Raw genomic sequence first — 18,289 nt, 5'->3', positions numbered from 1 at the left:
AAATTGTAAATAGTGTTGGATTTATTAAAAGATATTCGCACATGCACAAATTGCATATTTTCAGCTTCTTCCATTTTAGGGTGAATCTAGATATCAATATCAACAACTATCAATGTTTGAAGACCACCATGCAGTAGTGCCACTAGTTTGGATTCCACATTTTAAATTCGTTTTGTTTTTCAACAAATAAAAAAAAGATATGGAGTGTGCCATCAAAGTGGTGTGCATCACTTTAGTACAACATTAGAAGCCCGTTAACCAGTACCTAATGCTCTCATATAGGTGTGTCCTTGGCTTGAGGAGAAGCTCATGTAGTGTACTTTTGAATGCTTGGTTGCATGTATGTACAAAAGAAATAATTAATGTTTTTTAATAAATTTCTATATCCTCTATTCTTCAGGATAGCACTTGTAATGCTTTAATGGTCTTGTTCCAAATCAATATTCCATAATTTTTTGGTCTCATGTTGAAGTTGGAATGTGTACTACAACTTGAAGACAAAGTTTGCGAAATTTCATTGAGCAATCCATAAGTTATGGGTCATGCAAGATACCCATATACAGAATATTCCGTGAAACTCGCCAAAAATGGCTACACCCAAGCAAACAATGACCCTAGAGCAATCAACTACATGAATCTATGTTACCAATTCTTAATATGTTTCTTATTGAATCGTGAATATGGCACCACCAAGCTAGTGGTAGAGCAATCACAGCAGTTGCTATTTTGCCAAGTTGGTCGACATATTAGGGAGTGAAAATTTTCAAGGTGTTTAAGTTCCAAATGCATGTTTTAGTAGGAAATGCAGTTTTCTTCTATAAAATAGAATCCCAATCAACATTTCATTCTACATCAACATCAAACCCACTCTTTGATTTTCCAAAAATTGATGATGGCTTCTCCAAATAAAGATAAGAGAATATTATACTCTCACTTTTTTGTATTGTTGATATGAAAGCATAAGGCTTATTCATATTTCCAAAACATCTGTGTTCTCATAAGGTCTAATCTCTGAGTGATGTAATTTGCCCGCAAAGACCCAAGATTCACATACAATTATGCTTAGATGAAATAGGATATGCATTATAATCTAAATGAAAAATAACATATCATAATTGTAGATTAATAAATAGCCACATAAAATGAAAGGAAAAGGAGTAATTTTTAAACATAAACCACATGGCTAAGTTGCATTTATCTATTCACATGTTTCTTTCGATATAGAATCACACATGAATTTTGTAGAGTGCTACAATATAACTCTTAATTCTTGTATGTGCTTCATGTTTTGTATTGATATGGGTGAGACGTTGAATTGATGTCAAGATACTTGAACAATTTATTTTCCTTAGAAACATTGGCATGCTTGCAAGATTATTGTTGTCTACATAGAAACATGTGGCATCTAGAGCTTTCCTTTCAGCATATGGGTGGATTTTTGGAAAAAAGATTCCTATAGTTTTGTGACAACGTTCTAAGTTAACAATAGCTCAAACAATGTAACAATCCAATATATGATAGCATGAAGGAAACTATGTTCTTCTTTGTGAGGAAGTACAAGGAGTAGGTACATTGATCTCAATAAAACTCTTAGAGATTCTTTATACAAGCTATGAGAAGATTACAACTCTTAGGCATGATGTCTAATGCTCATCAAATGACCTTACGACATCAAGGAATGAGTTGAATACAACTCTTAGAAATTATTTATACATGAGTAGATGTATCTCGGTTCATGAATTGTGAAATTTTCAAGGTACTTTGGCATATATTACTGAGTTGACATGTTGGTGCATCTCAATAGTGATGAAAAACCATCACATCTATGGTAGAAAAGATTTGTGATTCTAGCGGAATTGAAATATAGTTCTCTGCATTGCTTTGGTATGCTTTTACTCTTTCGGTTTTCTTGTACCAATTCAACCATGCTTTGATCTATTAAAACCTTAAAATGATTGATAGCATCCTCCTCTGTAGCCCTTGGATTTTCTCGTAGGAAGATGCTCACACTTGAATATTTTCCTTGAGATGTTTCTCTCTACAAAAAGCCAACAATTCAAAAATTTAGAACTCTAGTTAGCATATGGCATGCAAGTCCTTTGAATAAAATTTTTAAAAACCAAAAGGACACTAATTGTTTCTCAAGTATCATATACACACAAGAATGAACAGTAACCTTATAGCTTTGAATATCGTTATTCAAGCGCCCCACAATGTTAACCAAGTCCATTATTTTGAAAAACTCCTTACTAGTAGAAATGTTTTCTGGTAGCCTTTCACCCAGAAAGAAGAGTGTAGCCTCCACAATTGGCTCTAATCCAAACGAAGGTTTTGCATTCTCAAAGTATTCTTCAAAATTTGGACAGTATTGTGAGCTTGTCCACTTAGCTTTAGTCCATATGGTGGTGATCCATCTTGTCCACTACCAATGACATTAAATTCATTACTTTAGCATGCATAAATATGAGCAAATTTATAATAAAGAAAGACTATATGGTATGCACTTTAGCAAACTTACAGTATATCTTAACTCAGAACTAATGTCTCATCCTTAACATGCAAGAGCCTCTTGATTGATAGCATTAATACTATTATAGAGGCCCATAAACAATATCCTTGTTTCATGGGAGGAGCTCTTTATTAGTGAAGGATCCCAACTGTAGATAAAGAAAACCAATATTCTTAGTACTACTATCCAAGGAGTGCAAGGTGCCCTTGAGAATCTAGATTGAATATAAATTGTATGTTGTATTGAGAGTTGAGAAAGAATAGACCTCTTCACTACATCCAAGAATGTAGTGAGCTCTTCAATAGATCCTTTGATGTCAAAAAAATCATCAATTATAGTAGTAAGGACACTACACTTTGTCCATACTAGTCTTGCAAGTGCATACTCAGGTTTAAATATTGTAGCTGCTGAAGAGAAAAAGCACTCCATCATCTTTTGACGAGCAAAGCTAAGCTTATCAAATTGGCACTCCTTGTTCCATCTATATTTTATAGAGAAATGTTAGAGATATTTTACGAACACATATTGTTATTATGAATTTATAATGTCCCTAAAATTTGGAATTTGTTTGGGTTGAGGGGTTGAGGACATAGGTGCATTTTTTGTTATGATGATAAGAAGAAATCATGAGCACCATTCTAAGAATGAGAAGTAATGACAAATGAGGTGAAATTATAATGTCACCTGATTAGTTGAGCAAGGTCCCTTTGATGAAATGTTTGACACAAGTTATAGTCTGCTTTGGCTAGATTTAAGAAGGTTTCATTACTGACAAAAGGCATCCTACAAGTACAACATATACATAGACAATATATGAGCGGATTGGACCTTGACATTTCATGAAGAGCTCATGAAGACAATGGGATGAGGAGAAAGAAGGATATTTGTCCCAACTTTGTATAATTATATACTATAATGATGATGTGATGGTTACCAAAAAGGTTACTTGTATAGGGACTTCCCAATCCATATATCATTAGATTCATATTGATTAGAGTAAAGAGCTTACATGTATAAGGATTTTCTAATCCATATGTCATTAGTTCCATATTGATCTAGATAGTCTTGTCTCGATACGTGGAAGGCTTGCATACCATGGATAATTGAGCGCATACTCTACCTGAAAATTAATATGCTCAAAATTAGTAAACGAAAAAGTGAAGATTATTCAATGAATGGAATAAGGACAAACATTCTACAACGCTTGTATTCCATGTCCATGGAGTAATTCGACTTTTATTAGTTCATGACTGAGATTATCAAGTGCCACACTAACAAAATAAATGAATGTATAATATACGTGCATCTACCCATCATAATATCTAAGAAGATATCCCTAAGTTGTGTATTAATAGATGTTCTAAGTTCACAAGAAAATACAAGTTATAATAGGTACATTTACGAGCACCCTTAGAAATTACTTCACTCAAACATACTTCATCGTATGTACTTCGTTTTGCATCACATAGTAGCTTGGACATCTTAAAAGATTACAAAATGTAAATGTGAGAATTGTGAGATTACCTCACTATGGAGACTTTTAGTGATAATCCACTTGTCTTGGATCTCATTCTTCTCCACTTTGTCTTGGAGAGAAATTCTGGTGAAATGCTTGATGTCGTCTAGGATGGTTTCACCATGCAACATCGTTTGTGAGGCTCGATACAGATTATACATGCTAGTCACGGATTGGGTCATTTGTCCCTTGAAGGAGAAGAGCCAATCATCTTTCATGAAGCGATTGAAGACGTCTGCAAGGGGTGATGATCAAAACGTTATCTTAGCGATAGGGACATGCAACAAGACAAACGAAACAAATCCCTGTTTATAGAAAAGATCAAGCACAATATATACATAGCCATAAGCTAGGTTTGCACATTGTGAACAAGGCAAAAACATAGGTTGCCAAGATCCAAGAGGGCTATAGGGAAACAGGTGGATCAAGATTGAGCAAACAAGATAAAAGATCAGCTTTGAAAATTTCAAGCATGGCTTGATACTATGGATTTATATGCCTATAACTGGTATTGCTAAGATACTACAAGAAGGTGATAAGCTTGAACTGTAATTTAACAAAAGATTAGATAGACAACAAGATGATGATACTGCTCGATGTGATGGTTTGAGATGACTTGGTTATCATGCTAATTACAAAGTTTGAGATACATAGCTACGGTCCATGACAGTGCTGGTTCATTCTCTACCTGGAGAAACGTCATAGCCATGAAGACGTAATAATCGGAATCCCATCGCTGTGTTGCCTATGTCGTAGACATCTGACTTGCTAGCCCATGTGATTCCGGTCTTCGTCCAATGCCTGTCCAATTCAATTTAGAATAACAATTTCTCTCATGCAAAACCTATATTATTGTCGTCATTGTCTCTCTTACAATCACCCATCTCTCACCTGTATACATAGTCTAAACAATCTTTGATCTCACTTTTGAAGTAGCGTGAGATTCCTAGCCTCTCGAGGCGATCCACGATCCACAAACGCTCGAACAAATCAATGGGATATACATTAGGCACTACCCAACATTGCACGGCTTAGTGAGTCCATCATAATAGTATCAAAGTACCTTGCCTTGCTTTTACCAAAATAACTAAGCTACATTGTCTTGGTCAACATGCAAAATGCAATCGTTCAAACGATGTATATTTTAATCTCGATTGCCTGATTCTACAAAAATACCTGCATTATCAAACCTTTGTAGTGTCAAAGTTACATATTCGAGGCACTTTCGGTCTCCAGTATACTTCAGTGCACAAGCGGTAGAGGCTGGTGAGAAAAGAAATGAACCATTGTTCGACTGCAACTTCAAAAGCCTGCTCCAATCCACTATCCTGTGTAAACCCTCCAGAGAATGCAACAACGTGGTGGGATAAGTGTGAAGTAGTTCCATGGGGATCCTGCATTGTGCGCAGCATAACAATATTAACTTCACTTATCCTGCAATGAGTCCAATCAAAGTCCACATTGCTACTCAATGTAGATACCACGTTCTCACCTCTTTAGCTTCCTTATGCGCTCTTCTTGTATACAAATCACCATCGGTGCATCATACGGAAGGTCCAGACCCAGATCTTTTGCATCTTCCAACATCGCGGGTAAAACGACATCAAACCCAATTGGCATGTAGTCGTCCACTGCTTCTTCGATTTTGGCCACAGTACCGTGGATGAATTCCAAACCTGGGAATTAGAATATAAACATTTTACAACATATTGTTGCGAGTCGCCCTTGATTGAGTGAATTAGCAGCGCACGATAGAGATAAAACAATTGATGGAGTATACGATTGACAGTGGACACCTCTCTTTATATTCTCCTCGCCCGTGTTCCATGTCTTTAAGGCTACGACGCAGGCAACAGTGCTGCAAACACGGTCGTAAGCGAGAAACAACTCTTTATCACCCCAGGAGCCGTCAGGAAGCTGGTTCCTTTTAAGCTATTCGACAGAACTTGGGAACTGAGGTCCACTCTTGCCATTTAAATCTGGCACTTATGCAACCCAGGCCGTGTCATAGGCAGAAATAGATATCTCACCACAGGTCATGGAACGAAACATATCCCTGATCGTTTCGATCCACTCTCTCAAATTTTCCGCATTATCTCCAACCTGTGTTGAGAATATAGACCAGAAATATTAGCATACTAGCAGCATAAAAGTTGTGAGATAATAACATGGTTAAGGGCGGGGTTGAGGTCAAAACATGGCAGCCTAAATATTTGTGCAAACTTATACCCGCAGGGAAGCTTCTCGAATCGGAGCGTCTTCGCTTGAGACCGCTGGAACATCCTCATCCGTGTTGATATTGACTGCAACCGCTGTTTAGCAACATACATAAGTAGACATATTTTGAGGCGGAGAGGCGACGGCTGTTTACTCTTTAGGTTCACACGAAATGTAGATACCTCATACTGTAATGAAATTCTAAGTTGATCGAGCTTGATCGCAGATGCGACGGTTTGACGTGATCAAGGCTGGCGATATATTGTGTGTGCAGTGTGAGTGCCGATTCTGCTGAGCGGCGTTGGCATAATTGTAGAGCCGGTTGGTAATTGAGGTTTGAATCTTTCAGGTGGAAAAAGGAAATGGTGAGAGAGCGTACCGATTGGTCGAAAGCTGTGGCGCAGCTGGTACTGTTGGTCTTCCAATTTGGTGCTGCGGAGCTTGAACATGCGCTGGAGGCCGCGTGAGGCGGAGTAGGTGGAAGCATGGAGGCAGTGCACTGATTCTCTGTGAGAGAGGTAGTGAGGCGGGAGGGGAAAGTAGGAAGAGAGAGCCATGGTGATGGTGTAACGAGTGAGACGACACCATTTTAAAGACACATTTTAGGTGCGTCTCGTCGAGATCCTCGGTGACGGTGACGGTCGAGTAGTCAAATTAAGGGCAATCTCCAAGTAAGCCTCTCAAAACATACACATTTGCCTGTTTTTACACTAAAATATCAAAATCTCAGCCGCATTCTAAAGGCACAACAAAAATTAGTCGGTTTTTTTCATATTTAAAATGTTTTTTCAACAAAATTTGAACGGTTTTTTTCTATCACGTACGGTCTCACGTAACATCAAGTTGGAAGATGCACTTACGACTAGAAAACATCACATCCGTATGGTCTCATGTCACATCGAGGCAACTGGGAAGATGGCTAGGATGTGGCCATCAGAGTTGGAAGACGAAGAGAATGCAAAGTGGTCTGGAGACGATTGGTAATTAATCAGAGTACATCAGACCTCCGACAGGGCCCTCAACGTACGGGTAAACCCTGAAATCAGCTTTTCCTTAGAATGAAAGTGGCTCACAGCGTGAGCCACTTTCATTCTAAGGAAAAGCTTCCCTCAGGGCTTTCCCGTATACAAGAAGTTTTCCTGTCCAGCATCGACCTTGACGGGTTAGAACAAGTGCTCTTAGAAACCAGCTTAGAGTGTATTTTTTGCGATTGAATTTCACCTATAGTGGAGGATTGGAACTCCTTTTGTGAATTTCCTCCCTAGATTTTTAAAAAGTGAATTAAGGTGCTTTGTTTCAAATTACTATTATCTTATAAAAATTACATTTTAATAGCCTAACATCCTTTGTTTTCTCTTTTGTATCCAAAAGCCCTTGGATTCACCACTATAGGAGGATGCAATACCCACATGCATGTATGTACTGTTGTTTAAAAGTCATGGCATTAATATGATTTTTGGGAAGTGTTAAGATCCAATCTAGTTAAGCCTTTGGATTGCCCTTGATATTAATGGCTTGAAAAAACATTTTGTTTGAGCACTCATTAGAACTATGAAAGTCAATGGGTGTGTGCATTTCACATGTCTCCATTAGAACTATGAAAGTCAATGGGTGTCTTCCTTTGATTGCCCTTGATATTAATGACTTGAAAAAACATTTCTCTCAATGGGTGTCTACCTTTGGATTTCCCTTGATATTAATGGCTTGAAAAAATATTTTGTTTGAGCACTCACTAGAACTATGAAAGTCAATGGGTGTTTGAGCACTCATTAGAACTATGAAAGTCAATGGGTGTTTGCATTTCATATGAAATATCAGCAGGTCACACTATTGTATGCCTTTCACATGAAATGTCAGTGGGTCACTCTAATGTATTCCTTTTACATGAAAAGTTAGTGGGTCACATTTACTTATTCCTTCTACACGAATCTTGAGTTTTCTAGACATGAGTGATGTACTGTATACAACATATCTTACTATAATGATTCCTATTTGAACAATTCTACTATTCATATATTTGTGCCTTTCTCTCAATGCCCTTAAGGGACTTAGCATTTTGCAAGTAATTCATTACAATTTATGAGTTTATTGACCTTATTTTTCTATGGCACATGGAAAGGCATTCTACATCATGATCTTGCCCTACCTATGCATCATTATACTTATCATCATTAGCCTGCCTATGCAACATCATCATCTTGTGCAACATCAAATGATCTTGCACATTATCATCCTAACTTTCCTATATTGAATCATCAACCTATGCATTATTAGACTATCCTACTCATCATCATTAGACTGTATCATGCATAGTTAGCCAGTGCATTATCAAGCTCCGGCCTACATGTGCATCATTAAGCTATAACTAGCATAAAGTATTTATGAAAGTTAAATACAAGTGAAACTTAAACACAAGTGATATGGAGAACAAACATGCAAAAGCACCAAACATGTAGTAAACATGAAAAATGTCCAAATGTCTAGTAAACATGGAAAGAGTCCAAGAATATATAGATACATCACAATTGTGAATACAATAACACATTTCCATTTTCTTGCAAAAGCTGAACCTATACACTATTACACACGGATCCTATTGCAATGTTTACATACCGACGTTTAGCACCTGCATGGCGTTAATCATCGGGATGGAAAGCGGGTTCCGTAAAGCGTCGCTATATAGCGACTTTTATAAAGGTTGCTATATAGCGACACTGATATACTATTTTATAGCAACGTTTTCCAGAGAGGTTTTTTTTTCCATATAGGCCTTAAAAGTTAGTTTTTTCCAATGACAAATTTTTTTAAATTTTCATACATGTTTGATCTCATAGAGAATAAAAATATGAGAGCATGTACATCAAGCCTTTGAAGCTTATATATTCATGTCCAAATTTGAGATGAAAAAAATCAATTAAGAGCATTTACATCAATTGTTTCATCTTGAGCCAAGTCTAAGGTGCCAAACAAGTCTATCTCCAACTCTATAACGAGTTGATCTATATCATCATCGTACTCTAGCATCGTACATTCACCTAAAGTTATTTGATCATCTTCTTCAATAAAGTGTGGTGATTCATGATGATCGTTGTCTTCTTCCTCAATATCGTGATCTCTATCTTCCTCTCATGCGATGTCATTATGCGCATCTTCCTCTTGGCTCATATGGTGATCTACATCTTCTTCACTAGATTCATCAATTGGATCCAGCATTGGTAGTGGCATCTCCATATCCACATCTCTATCTTCAAAAATTTGCTTACTTCGTGGTGCAACTTGGATCACGTACCACCATCTTGGATCAGAACGATTGGGATGAAAAACCACCTATATTAAAGATGGGTGCCAAATGTCGTCAATTATATATATGAAATTATGCTCAAGTACATGTATCAATGGATCTTAAAAAACGAATGCTTCGATTAATTAAATCATTAATATGCACCTGCTCACAGTGCTCGGGAAGAACAAAAGCATCACTTTCATCGGTCCAATGTTTGGTGAAGTCTATTGCAAAGAAACCGCTACTATCTTTTCTCACTATCGCATGGGGACCGTCGTAAATAGTTTTAAACCATTTTACATCAAGAATGAAAATACTAAATCGTCTGAAATCAACTTCATAGATGTCGCGTATGGTTCCATAATAATTCAACTGTGAGGAGAGAAGATTGGTATTCGAAGCACTTGCTCGGCTATCTTGTGTTAAGTTAGCCATGCTTCCACAATCATATGTGACTCTCTTTGAATCAATGCGTTCCATGCAAAAATGTCATCCATATGACCATAATGCACTGTACTTTTTGTATTGTAAAAGAGCATCATTAAAACAATGAAGATGCATCTATTTTATAGTGTATATTGCCACAAATAATTACTTAATTACATCAAGAGGTAAGAAACTTACATGCACCATACATCCAGATGATAACTTTCGCTCGCACTCGTTTATTGTCTCTCCATCACGTTCGGCTTTACGTAGAGCCAGTTGTAGCCAATCAAGTGACATGTGAGTAGGGAGAAGTGTCACATATCGTTCTTTCACAATCACGATCAAAATTGTAGCAAGATAATAATCACGAATGAACAAGAAGAGAGATTGCATTATGAATCAAACTGATGAGTCTTTACAATAAGTTTGGAGAAGAATCACTCCGTGAAGGAGCTCGATACTGTTAAGATATCGAGCTATGCCAGGGTGACCATTGTGCATTTATGTCACCGACTTGTTAGCTCCAGACTCGGTTGGTAGTACACCCACGAATGATAGCTGGATGATAGCTATCCTTATCTACTCTAGTTCGTGGCTCAGTTAGTATGCCACCTTAGTTGAGTTTGGTTTGAGACCCACATATAGGGTTCTTCTATTTCTTTGTACTAGAGTTCTTTTGGCTTTCACAACTAAGAAGAGGAAAACTGTTTTCAGCCTCCACCTTTGTGTGTATTCCCCCATTGTGCATGTGAGAAAGCCACAAGTGAGACTCCTTCTCTCTGTCCCACTATCTTCACATGGTATCAGAGCCTTGTTCATCGTAAGGAGCTCAAGAAAGCAAACCAAGTTCGTGGTGTCCTGGTAAGAGGACCAGTGTTGCTTTCCTATTTCGAGTTTGGGAGCAAATCTTTGCAGGTAGCACAACCAGAACTACAAGAGTGCACTGTCTCAGATTGAGACGCCCTTCGTGGTATGGCGAGAGGGCAATATATGCTGTGGGCAAGGGCGAAGCCCTTGGTGACTTTATTTTTTGGATTCAAGGCCATTTTCGGGCCCGTTTTGAAGGCGAAAGTTCTTCGCAGGCACTCAGAAAAAGGCCCTGTTTTTGCTGTGCGACCACTGCTCGGTTGCTCGGTGAAAAGTTGTCGCAAAAATTGCATCGTATGCCTGTGTGCAGAGATATTGGGAGTTGCAGAATCATCCTTGTTGCCTGTTGATGCAAAATCGTCACTAGAAAGTGACTGTGTGGTCAAACACCACTTTCATCAGTTTTGCAGATCTGCTCGTGTGAAGCAAAAGCTGTGTTTTTCGCAGTGACATAATATTTTGCAGTGTTCTGTAATGGCGTCTGATTCTCTTTCACAGATTGTCACAGAAAAACTTGACAAGAACAACTTCCCTAGGCATGGAAGTTTAGAATGATGAATTTCCTTATGGGAAAAGGCTATTGGGAGTTCATTACAGGAAATGAAGAAGAACCAGTTCTTCCTAATGTTCCCAATCAGCAGGAAATGTAGGCATTTAAAGGATGGCATGAGAGAGCTAGGAAAGTTATGTACTAGCTGTCTATCAGTATTTCTGATTCTATGATTGTGCATATTCAGGATGCAAGTGCGCCAAAGGAGGCATGGGATACTTTGGCAAAAATGTACAGCACAAATATGCAAGCCAGGAAAATGCAGCTCAAACAGGAGTTGCACAATGTGCAGAGAGAAAATTTGAGCATCAATGACTACCACATGAAGGTGAAGAAAATTGCAGATGCACTTGCTTCCATTGGGTCGCCAGTGGAAGATGATGATCTAGTTTCTGTGACCTTGAATGGTCTAGGAAAGGATTATGCACACTTCCGGACATCCATTTCCGTCCGTGAAAAATTTCCTGATTTTAAAGAGTTGTTTGCTCTTCTAATTTCCGAAGAGTAGAGAAATGGGGGTGCATCTTCTTCAGGAGGAACTTCAAAAGAAACTGTCTCTTCTACTCAAATGCTGGAAGAGGTAGAGGCAGAGGTAGAGGAGGAAGATCTGCAGGCCGTGGTAGAAATCAGAATATGCAGCAAACTCAAGAAAACTAGTCCTATGCAGGAGGACATGGTAACTCTAGAGGCAGGGAGAGCCAATGGTTGCATTGCCTATGTTCATGTGCCAGATGAGTTGAGGTCCAAGTTGGATCCAAAGGCTGAGAAGTGCATCTTTATTGGTTATTCTCTGCAGCAGAAACGATATAGATGGTATAACCCTTCTTCTCGTAAGTTTACAGTGAGCAGAGATGTTGTTTTTGATGAGATGAGCAGCTGGTATAAACGAGGTAATGTGATGATTGATGTAGATGCACAAAATGGTAATGCTGCACAGAATTCAATGTAGCAGTCACAAAATATCAGTGGACCTACAGTGTCCTCTAGCAGTGGTTCACATACTTTGCCATGGACAGGTAGATTGAGATCAGGAGAATCTCCTCAAAGCAATGCAGATAGTGGTATGCAGGTATCACAAAAAGGAAAAGAGAAGGTAGATCAGCCCATGTTTGATGTGAATGCAGGTCACTCTTATGTGGATGTTGAATCCAGTGGCTCAGATTAGAGCATTGATGATGAGTTGGGTATTCCTTCTGTTGTTACACCTAGAGTAAGGAAGACCAGGGATGTTTTGAGAGCACCTGGAAGTGAGCCTATTTTGCACAGGTCTACCAGAGCTAGGTATCCTGTGGATAGGCTGAAATATGATGGATTTACAGCCATTCACTATGCCTATATGGTCAAAGTGATACAGGAACCATAACCCACTTCTTTTGAGCAAGCCATGGGAAATGAAAAATGGGAGAAAGCCATGGATGAAGAAATGGATGCCTTGGAAGAAAATGCTACATGGGAATTGGTGCCTTTTCCTAAAGACAAGAATGCAATTGGCTGTAAGTGGGTTTATAAGATCAAGCACAATGCAGATGGTTCTGTGAATAGATACAAGGCAAGATTAGTTGTCAAGGGGTATGCACAGACATATGGCATTGATTATGAAGAAACATTCAATCCGGTTGCAAGGATGGCAACTGTAAGAGCAGTCATTGCTATGGCTACATCAAAGGGATGGTCTTTACACCAGATGGATGTAAAGAATGCCTTCTTGCATGGTGATTTGCAAGAAGAGGTCTTTATGGAGCAGCCACCAGGTTATGTTCATGCTATTCATCCTGAGTTTGTTTGCAAGTTTAAGAAAGCCTTGTATGGCCTTAAGCAAGCACCTAGAGCATGGTCTGACAAGATAGGACAATATCTTGTCACTATTGGCTTTCAGATTTCCAAGGCAGATTTCTCACTCTATGTGAGAAAAACAGAGAAAGGGATTATGCTGGGGTTATGCTGCTTGTCATTTATGTTGATGATTTGATCATCACAGGTGATAGTGATGAAGATATTCTTCATGTGAAAATGCTATTGAAGCAGAAGTTTGAGATGAAGGATTTGGGAGAGCTGCGTTATTTCTTGGGCATTGAGGTGATTAGATCACCAAGTGGGATACAGCTCTTGCAGAGGCAGTATGGATTGGACATGCTGTCCAAATATGGGATGACAGGCTGTAAGCCTATTTCAGTTCCTTTGGAGTAGAATGTGAAGCTGAGCACAGATGCAGGTGAGCTTCCGGAAGACCCTACTATGTATAGACGCATAGTAGGAAGTTTGATTTATATGACTATTACCAGGCTAGATTTAAGCTATGCTATTGGATTGGTAAGTCAGTTTATGCAGGCTCCAAGGAAACTGCATTTGGATGCGGCTAGACACATACTCAGGTATGTGAAGTCCACATTGCAGTATGGACTATTCTATGAGGCTAGGGTTCAGATACAGTTGCATGGATACACTGATGCTGATTGGGCTGGTAGTATTTCTGATAGACAATCTACCAGTGGATATGTGCTCTCTTTTGGGAGTGCTGCAGTCACTTGGAGTTGCAAGAAATAGCCTACAATTGCCTTGTCAAGCACAGAGGCTAAGTACAGGGGTGCAGCAATGGCTGCATGCGAGGTAGCTTGGTTGCATAAGCTACTCTATGATATGCATCAGTCTACAGATGGGCCAGTTGTCATTTATTGTGACAACATGAGTAGTATACACTAACCCAGTCTATCATGCTAGAACAAAGCACATTGAGGTGCATTATCACTATGTGCGAGAGAAGGTTTTACTAGGTCTTATTGATCTAGTTTATGTCAGCACAGAGGATTAGGTAGCTGACATATTCACGAAAGCATTGGACACAGAGAAGCTGCACAAATTCAGAGACCTGTTTGGTGTGCATGAATTGGGATTGAGCTCGAGGGGGAGTGTTGAGATATTGAGCTCCACTCGTGATATGCCAGGGTGACCGTTATGCATTTATGTCACCGACTTGTTAGCTACAGACGCGGTTGGTACACCGCCCACGAATAATAGCTGGATGACAGATATCCTTATCTACTCTAGTTCGTGGCTCAGTTAGTACGCCACCTTAGTTAGTTGAGTTTGGTTTGAGACCCTCATATAGGGTTCTTCTATTTCTTTGTACTAGAGTTCTTTTGGCTTTCACAACTAAGAAGAGGAAAACTGTTTTTAGCCTCCACCTTTGTGTGTATTCCCCCATTGTGCATGTGAGAAAGCCACAAGTGAGACTCCTTCCCTCTCTCCCACTATCTTCACAGATACCACCCGTCCACCCCCGAGCTATCTCACACTCTCTCTCACTCTCTCTCACTCTCACTCTCACTCACATGAAGATGTTCAAATCAAATGATCAAATGATCAAATCTCAATCACACTCTCACTCCCAAAATATCTTGATTGGATCTTCTTCTTTGCGCTGCCTCAATTCGCGTGCTCTATTGTCACTTTTGCAGTTCCTCGATATGCGTGCCTTCTCTTCGCTTGCACAACCTCGATATGCGTGCCTTCTCTTCTCTTTCGCTCAACCTTGATATGTGTGCGTTGGATTGTGTGTTCTCCTTCTCCTGATCTCCTCTTCTTTTATATCCTTTTAAGACTCCAAAATAAGCCGCCAAAAACCTCCAAAATTGGCCAAAAACAGCTTTTCTCGAAAAGTGTGCGTGTGCTTTTCACCTTCTTTTAGCGTACGCTTATGATAGCATGAAAATGGCCCTGTTCGGAGCATCACCATGCCTGCCTCATACATCCAATGGACAAGCTCAATAGCTCATCTCGAAGATCGGACCCTCTTTTTTCCCTTTGCATTTGACCTTTCATGGCTAATTCTTCCATCTCGACCTCCGTCTAATGCCTGCAACTCTTGACACAGAAATCTAGATGCACTTTTAGCTCAAAACCACTTTGTTAGCAACTTCTGACCTCCATACAGGCATGCAAACGACTGAACCAAAAATTTTTCACCAGGACAAAGTTTTTCTACTCAACAAGATCTAAAACTCTCTCATACAGAGTTTCTTCAAATTATTTCTCTAACCAACTCAAAATCAAGCCGCAAAATCTAGCTAACACCATAATGGACAAAACCAAAATTTTTCAACCAACAAACTTTCCCAAAACCTTCAAAACATCAAAACCATCCTTTTTGAACACTATCTGTGATATATATTCCAAAATATTTCATATACAAAAGTGGAGCATCACAAGAAGAGCCAGATCCCGTGGATATGGTTGCGATCACCTGTACATTACTCTGAATCTCGTCCTTGCATTTATTCTTTCTGCTTTGGCCACTTCATATCTCTCAATCCACTTTTGCATCTCAGGGCTATTGAGGATACAAAACTTATTGAATTTCTCCGTTTGCTCTTCGCTCATCTTTCTTTCAATCCCTTTTCCTTGGGGAACCTCGCCAACGATGCGATCATCATTCTTGTTATGCCAAGCTTACGGCATATCGGGATCCATGGATGCAAGAAACTCTGTGATATATACTAAGAACTCTTGCACAAGCCATCCCTCTACCATGCTTGCTTCTAGTCTTGCTCTTTGTCTTACAAATCCCTTTAAAGTTTTCATAAACCACTCGAGAAAAAACATCCATCAACTATGAACGGTACCTGCTATAGCCACCTCATCAACTATGTGCACAAGCAAGTGGACTTGAGTTTTCATAATGCTCGAGGAAAAGTGCTTCTCAAGCAAGCATACGGCTTCGATCATACGGCTTCGATGGATTCCACCCTAGCCTTCTCGATGCTCAATGTGGAGATCTCTTTTTGAGATATCCACCTATTTCACATGTCCATGTAAGATATTTTCATAATCAGTCTACAGATTAATCAGCTTAAATTGAAGAAAATGCAATCAATGCGATTTGATAGTAAGCATACCTCACAATACCACAGATATTGAATATAGCATTTCTAACATCTTCTTGTAAGCACCCTTTTATTGTAATTGGGAGAATGAACTATCAAAGCAACAAAGAATTCATGTCAATAATATAACATAATCATAATTATGCTAGTGCATCAAGTCTATTAGTACACTAATCCTACAGCTTAGAATACCTGTAAGACCTTGTGACAATCATGGGACTTGAGCCCACTAAGCTTATTGTCCTTTGAAAATGCTCATTTTAAGCAACGCATGTATCCTGTGGGTGTTTGAAAAGAAGTCATGTCAACAATATAACATAATCATAATTACGCTAACGCATCACGATTATCGGTACACTAATTCTACTTAGAATACCTGTAAGACCTTGTGCCAATCATGGGACTTGAGCCCACTAAGCTTATTGTACTTTGAAAATGCTCCTTTCAAGCAATGCATGTACCCTGTCGGTGTTTGAAAAGAGGCAATGTCTGCCTTGACCGCTGCCTCCTCCCTCGTAGAGAGGATCCATGTTGCTTTTGGGAGGACAACTTTACCCGAAGCATGCACTTGGGGCCACAAACAAGACATCCTATTCATAGCACGCAAGTCTTCTCGCACTCCTCTTGAGTCTTTGGAACCAACCAAGTGTGCCCAAATAGTAGCCCCCACATTCTTGAAGATATGCATGGGATCCAAGAGATGATTGATTTGTAACTGACCCCAATAAGGAAGATCGTGAAAGATCGATAGCCTCTTCATTCCAGGAGGAGGTTCCTCTCCATTCACCCTCCAAGCTTGAATCCAGTCACTTGCCTTCAAATATGATGGTGGTGGATCAAGCTGACCTCCACGTGCAAGATGGTCGAGTGGAAGGTATCGAGCATGACCTTCATAAACATTTTTCATCATATGTTTGGAGTAGTGTGCAAGCGTTTTCAAACCCGGTCCACAAAGAGGACAAGCATGGTACCCACTTGTAACAAGTCCTGCATGCGTGCATGAATGTGTTAGTATAAGACATGCATGCGAAAGAGAGTCATAAAAGCATAATCCCTCATTATACATGTAAAGACACAATAACGTACCTGCGCACTCTGCATATCCTGGGTAGCCATCCATGGTCCACATTAATATACCCCTCACCAAAATATCATTGGTATGTTTAGGAGCTCTGGAAATGTCAAAGACCTGCACTCCTCTCCATAATATCTGTAACTCCTCTATCAAAGGTGCCATGTACACATCCATATTTTTTGCCTTGTACTTTCTTGGCACAAGTAGTGCAAGCATGAGGTGTCCCTTTTATATTGTTAGCCATGGTGGGATATTGTAATTCACCACGACTATGGGCCATGTCGACCAAGATGTCGAGCGTAACCCGAAAGGATTCACATTGTCCATGGTGAGCCCAAGATGTAAGTTGCATGCCTCCCTCGTAAAGTCTAGCCATTGATTATCTATGTGCTTCCAAGCTACACAATCTATGGGAATCCTCAATGTGTCATCAGTGGACTGATGAGATGCATGCCACGTCATCAACTCCGCTATGGATTTGCATCGAAACATGTGTTGTATTCTTGAAATGATGGGAAAGTGTCTCAAGACCTTTACCGGTATCTGCTCACCCACAAGTCATCTCTATATCATTGTTCCCCACACTTTGGACAACTAGCCAAATCTCCATGCTTACGACAAAAGAGAATACAATCATTACGGCAAGCATGGATGGTATCCATACCCACCATTGTTAGCATCTTTTTTGCTTCATCTCTTGATGCAGACATGGTATTTGGTGCAGGCAACATCTTCTGGAGCAACCTATGACAACTCAAACATACATAGGCTTCAAACAATGATGATTCAGTATACACTATCCAAATGATGATTCTCAAAACAAACATGATGATTCTCAAAACAAACAATATCCAAATAATGAGTCAAATTAAAGCAAGAGCTAACCTCATTAAGGCCGAGACACTTGTATCTGACCACCCATATTTTACTTGCAGATTCAAGATTGAGAGACAAGCATGTAGT

General features: G+C 39.4%; 2 pseudogenes across 1 annotated transcript; both read right to left on the bottom strand.

The window, feature by feature from the left end:
* Positions 1 to 1,751: 1,751 nt before the first annotated feature.
* Positions 1,752 to 6,779, bottom strand: LOC147885723 (ent-kaurene synthase CPS/KS, chloroplastic-like; annotated as a pseudogene). The gene is made up of 14 exons (XR_015543474.1): positions 6,622 to 6,779; positions 6,255 to 6,337; positions 5,822 to 6,128; positions 5,518 to 5,701; positions 5,202 to 5,419; positions 4,917 to 5,037; positions 4,714 to 4,826; positions 4,034 to 4,260; positions 3,519 to 3,629; positions 3,194 to 3,292; positions 2,775 to 2,990; positions 2,519 to 2,657; positions 2,177 to 2,422; positions 1,752 to 2,038 (listed from the first exon to the last, which is right to left on the bottom strand). The product of XR_015543474.1 is annotated as an ent-kaurene synthase CPS/KS, chloroplastic-like (transcript).
* Positions 6,780 to 14,963: 8,184 nt separating this feature from the next.
* On the bottom strand, positions 14,964 to 17,988 carry LOC147885722 (uncharacterized; annotated as a pseudogene).
* Between the last annotated feature and the right edge of the window lie 301 nt (positions 17,989 to 18,289).

This window comes from Dipteris shenzhenensis, chromosome 25 (genome assembly GCF_047967505.1).
Source record: "Dipteris shenzhenensis isolate YYH24624 ecotype China chromosome 25, Dip_SZ_1.0, whole genome shotgun sequence".
In the NCBI taxonomy this organism is placed as follows: domain Eukaryota; kingdom Viridiplantae; phylum Streptophyta; class Polypodiopsida; order Gleicheniales; family Dipteridaceae; genus Dipteris; species Dipteris shenzhenensis.
Note: the sequence above shows the minus strand (reverse complement) of the source record. Positions and strands in the feature narration are given on the sequence as shown.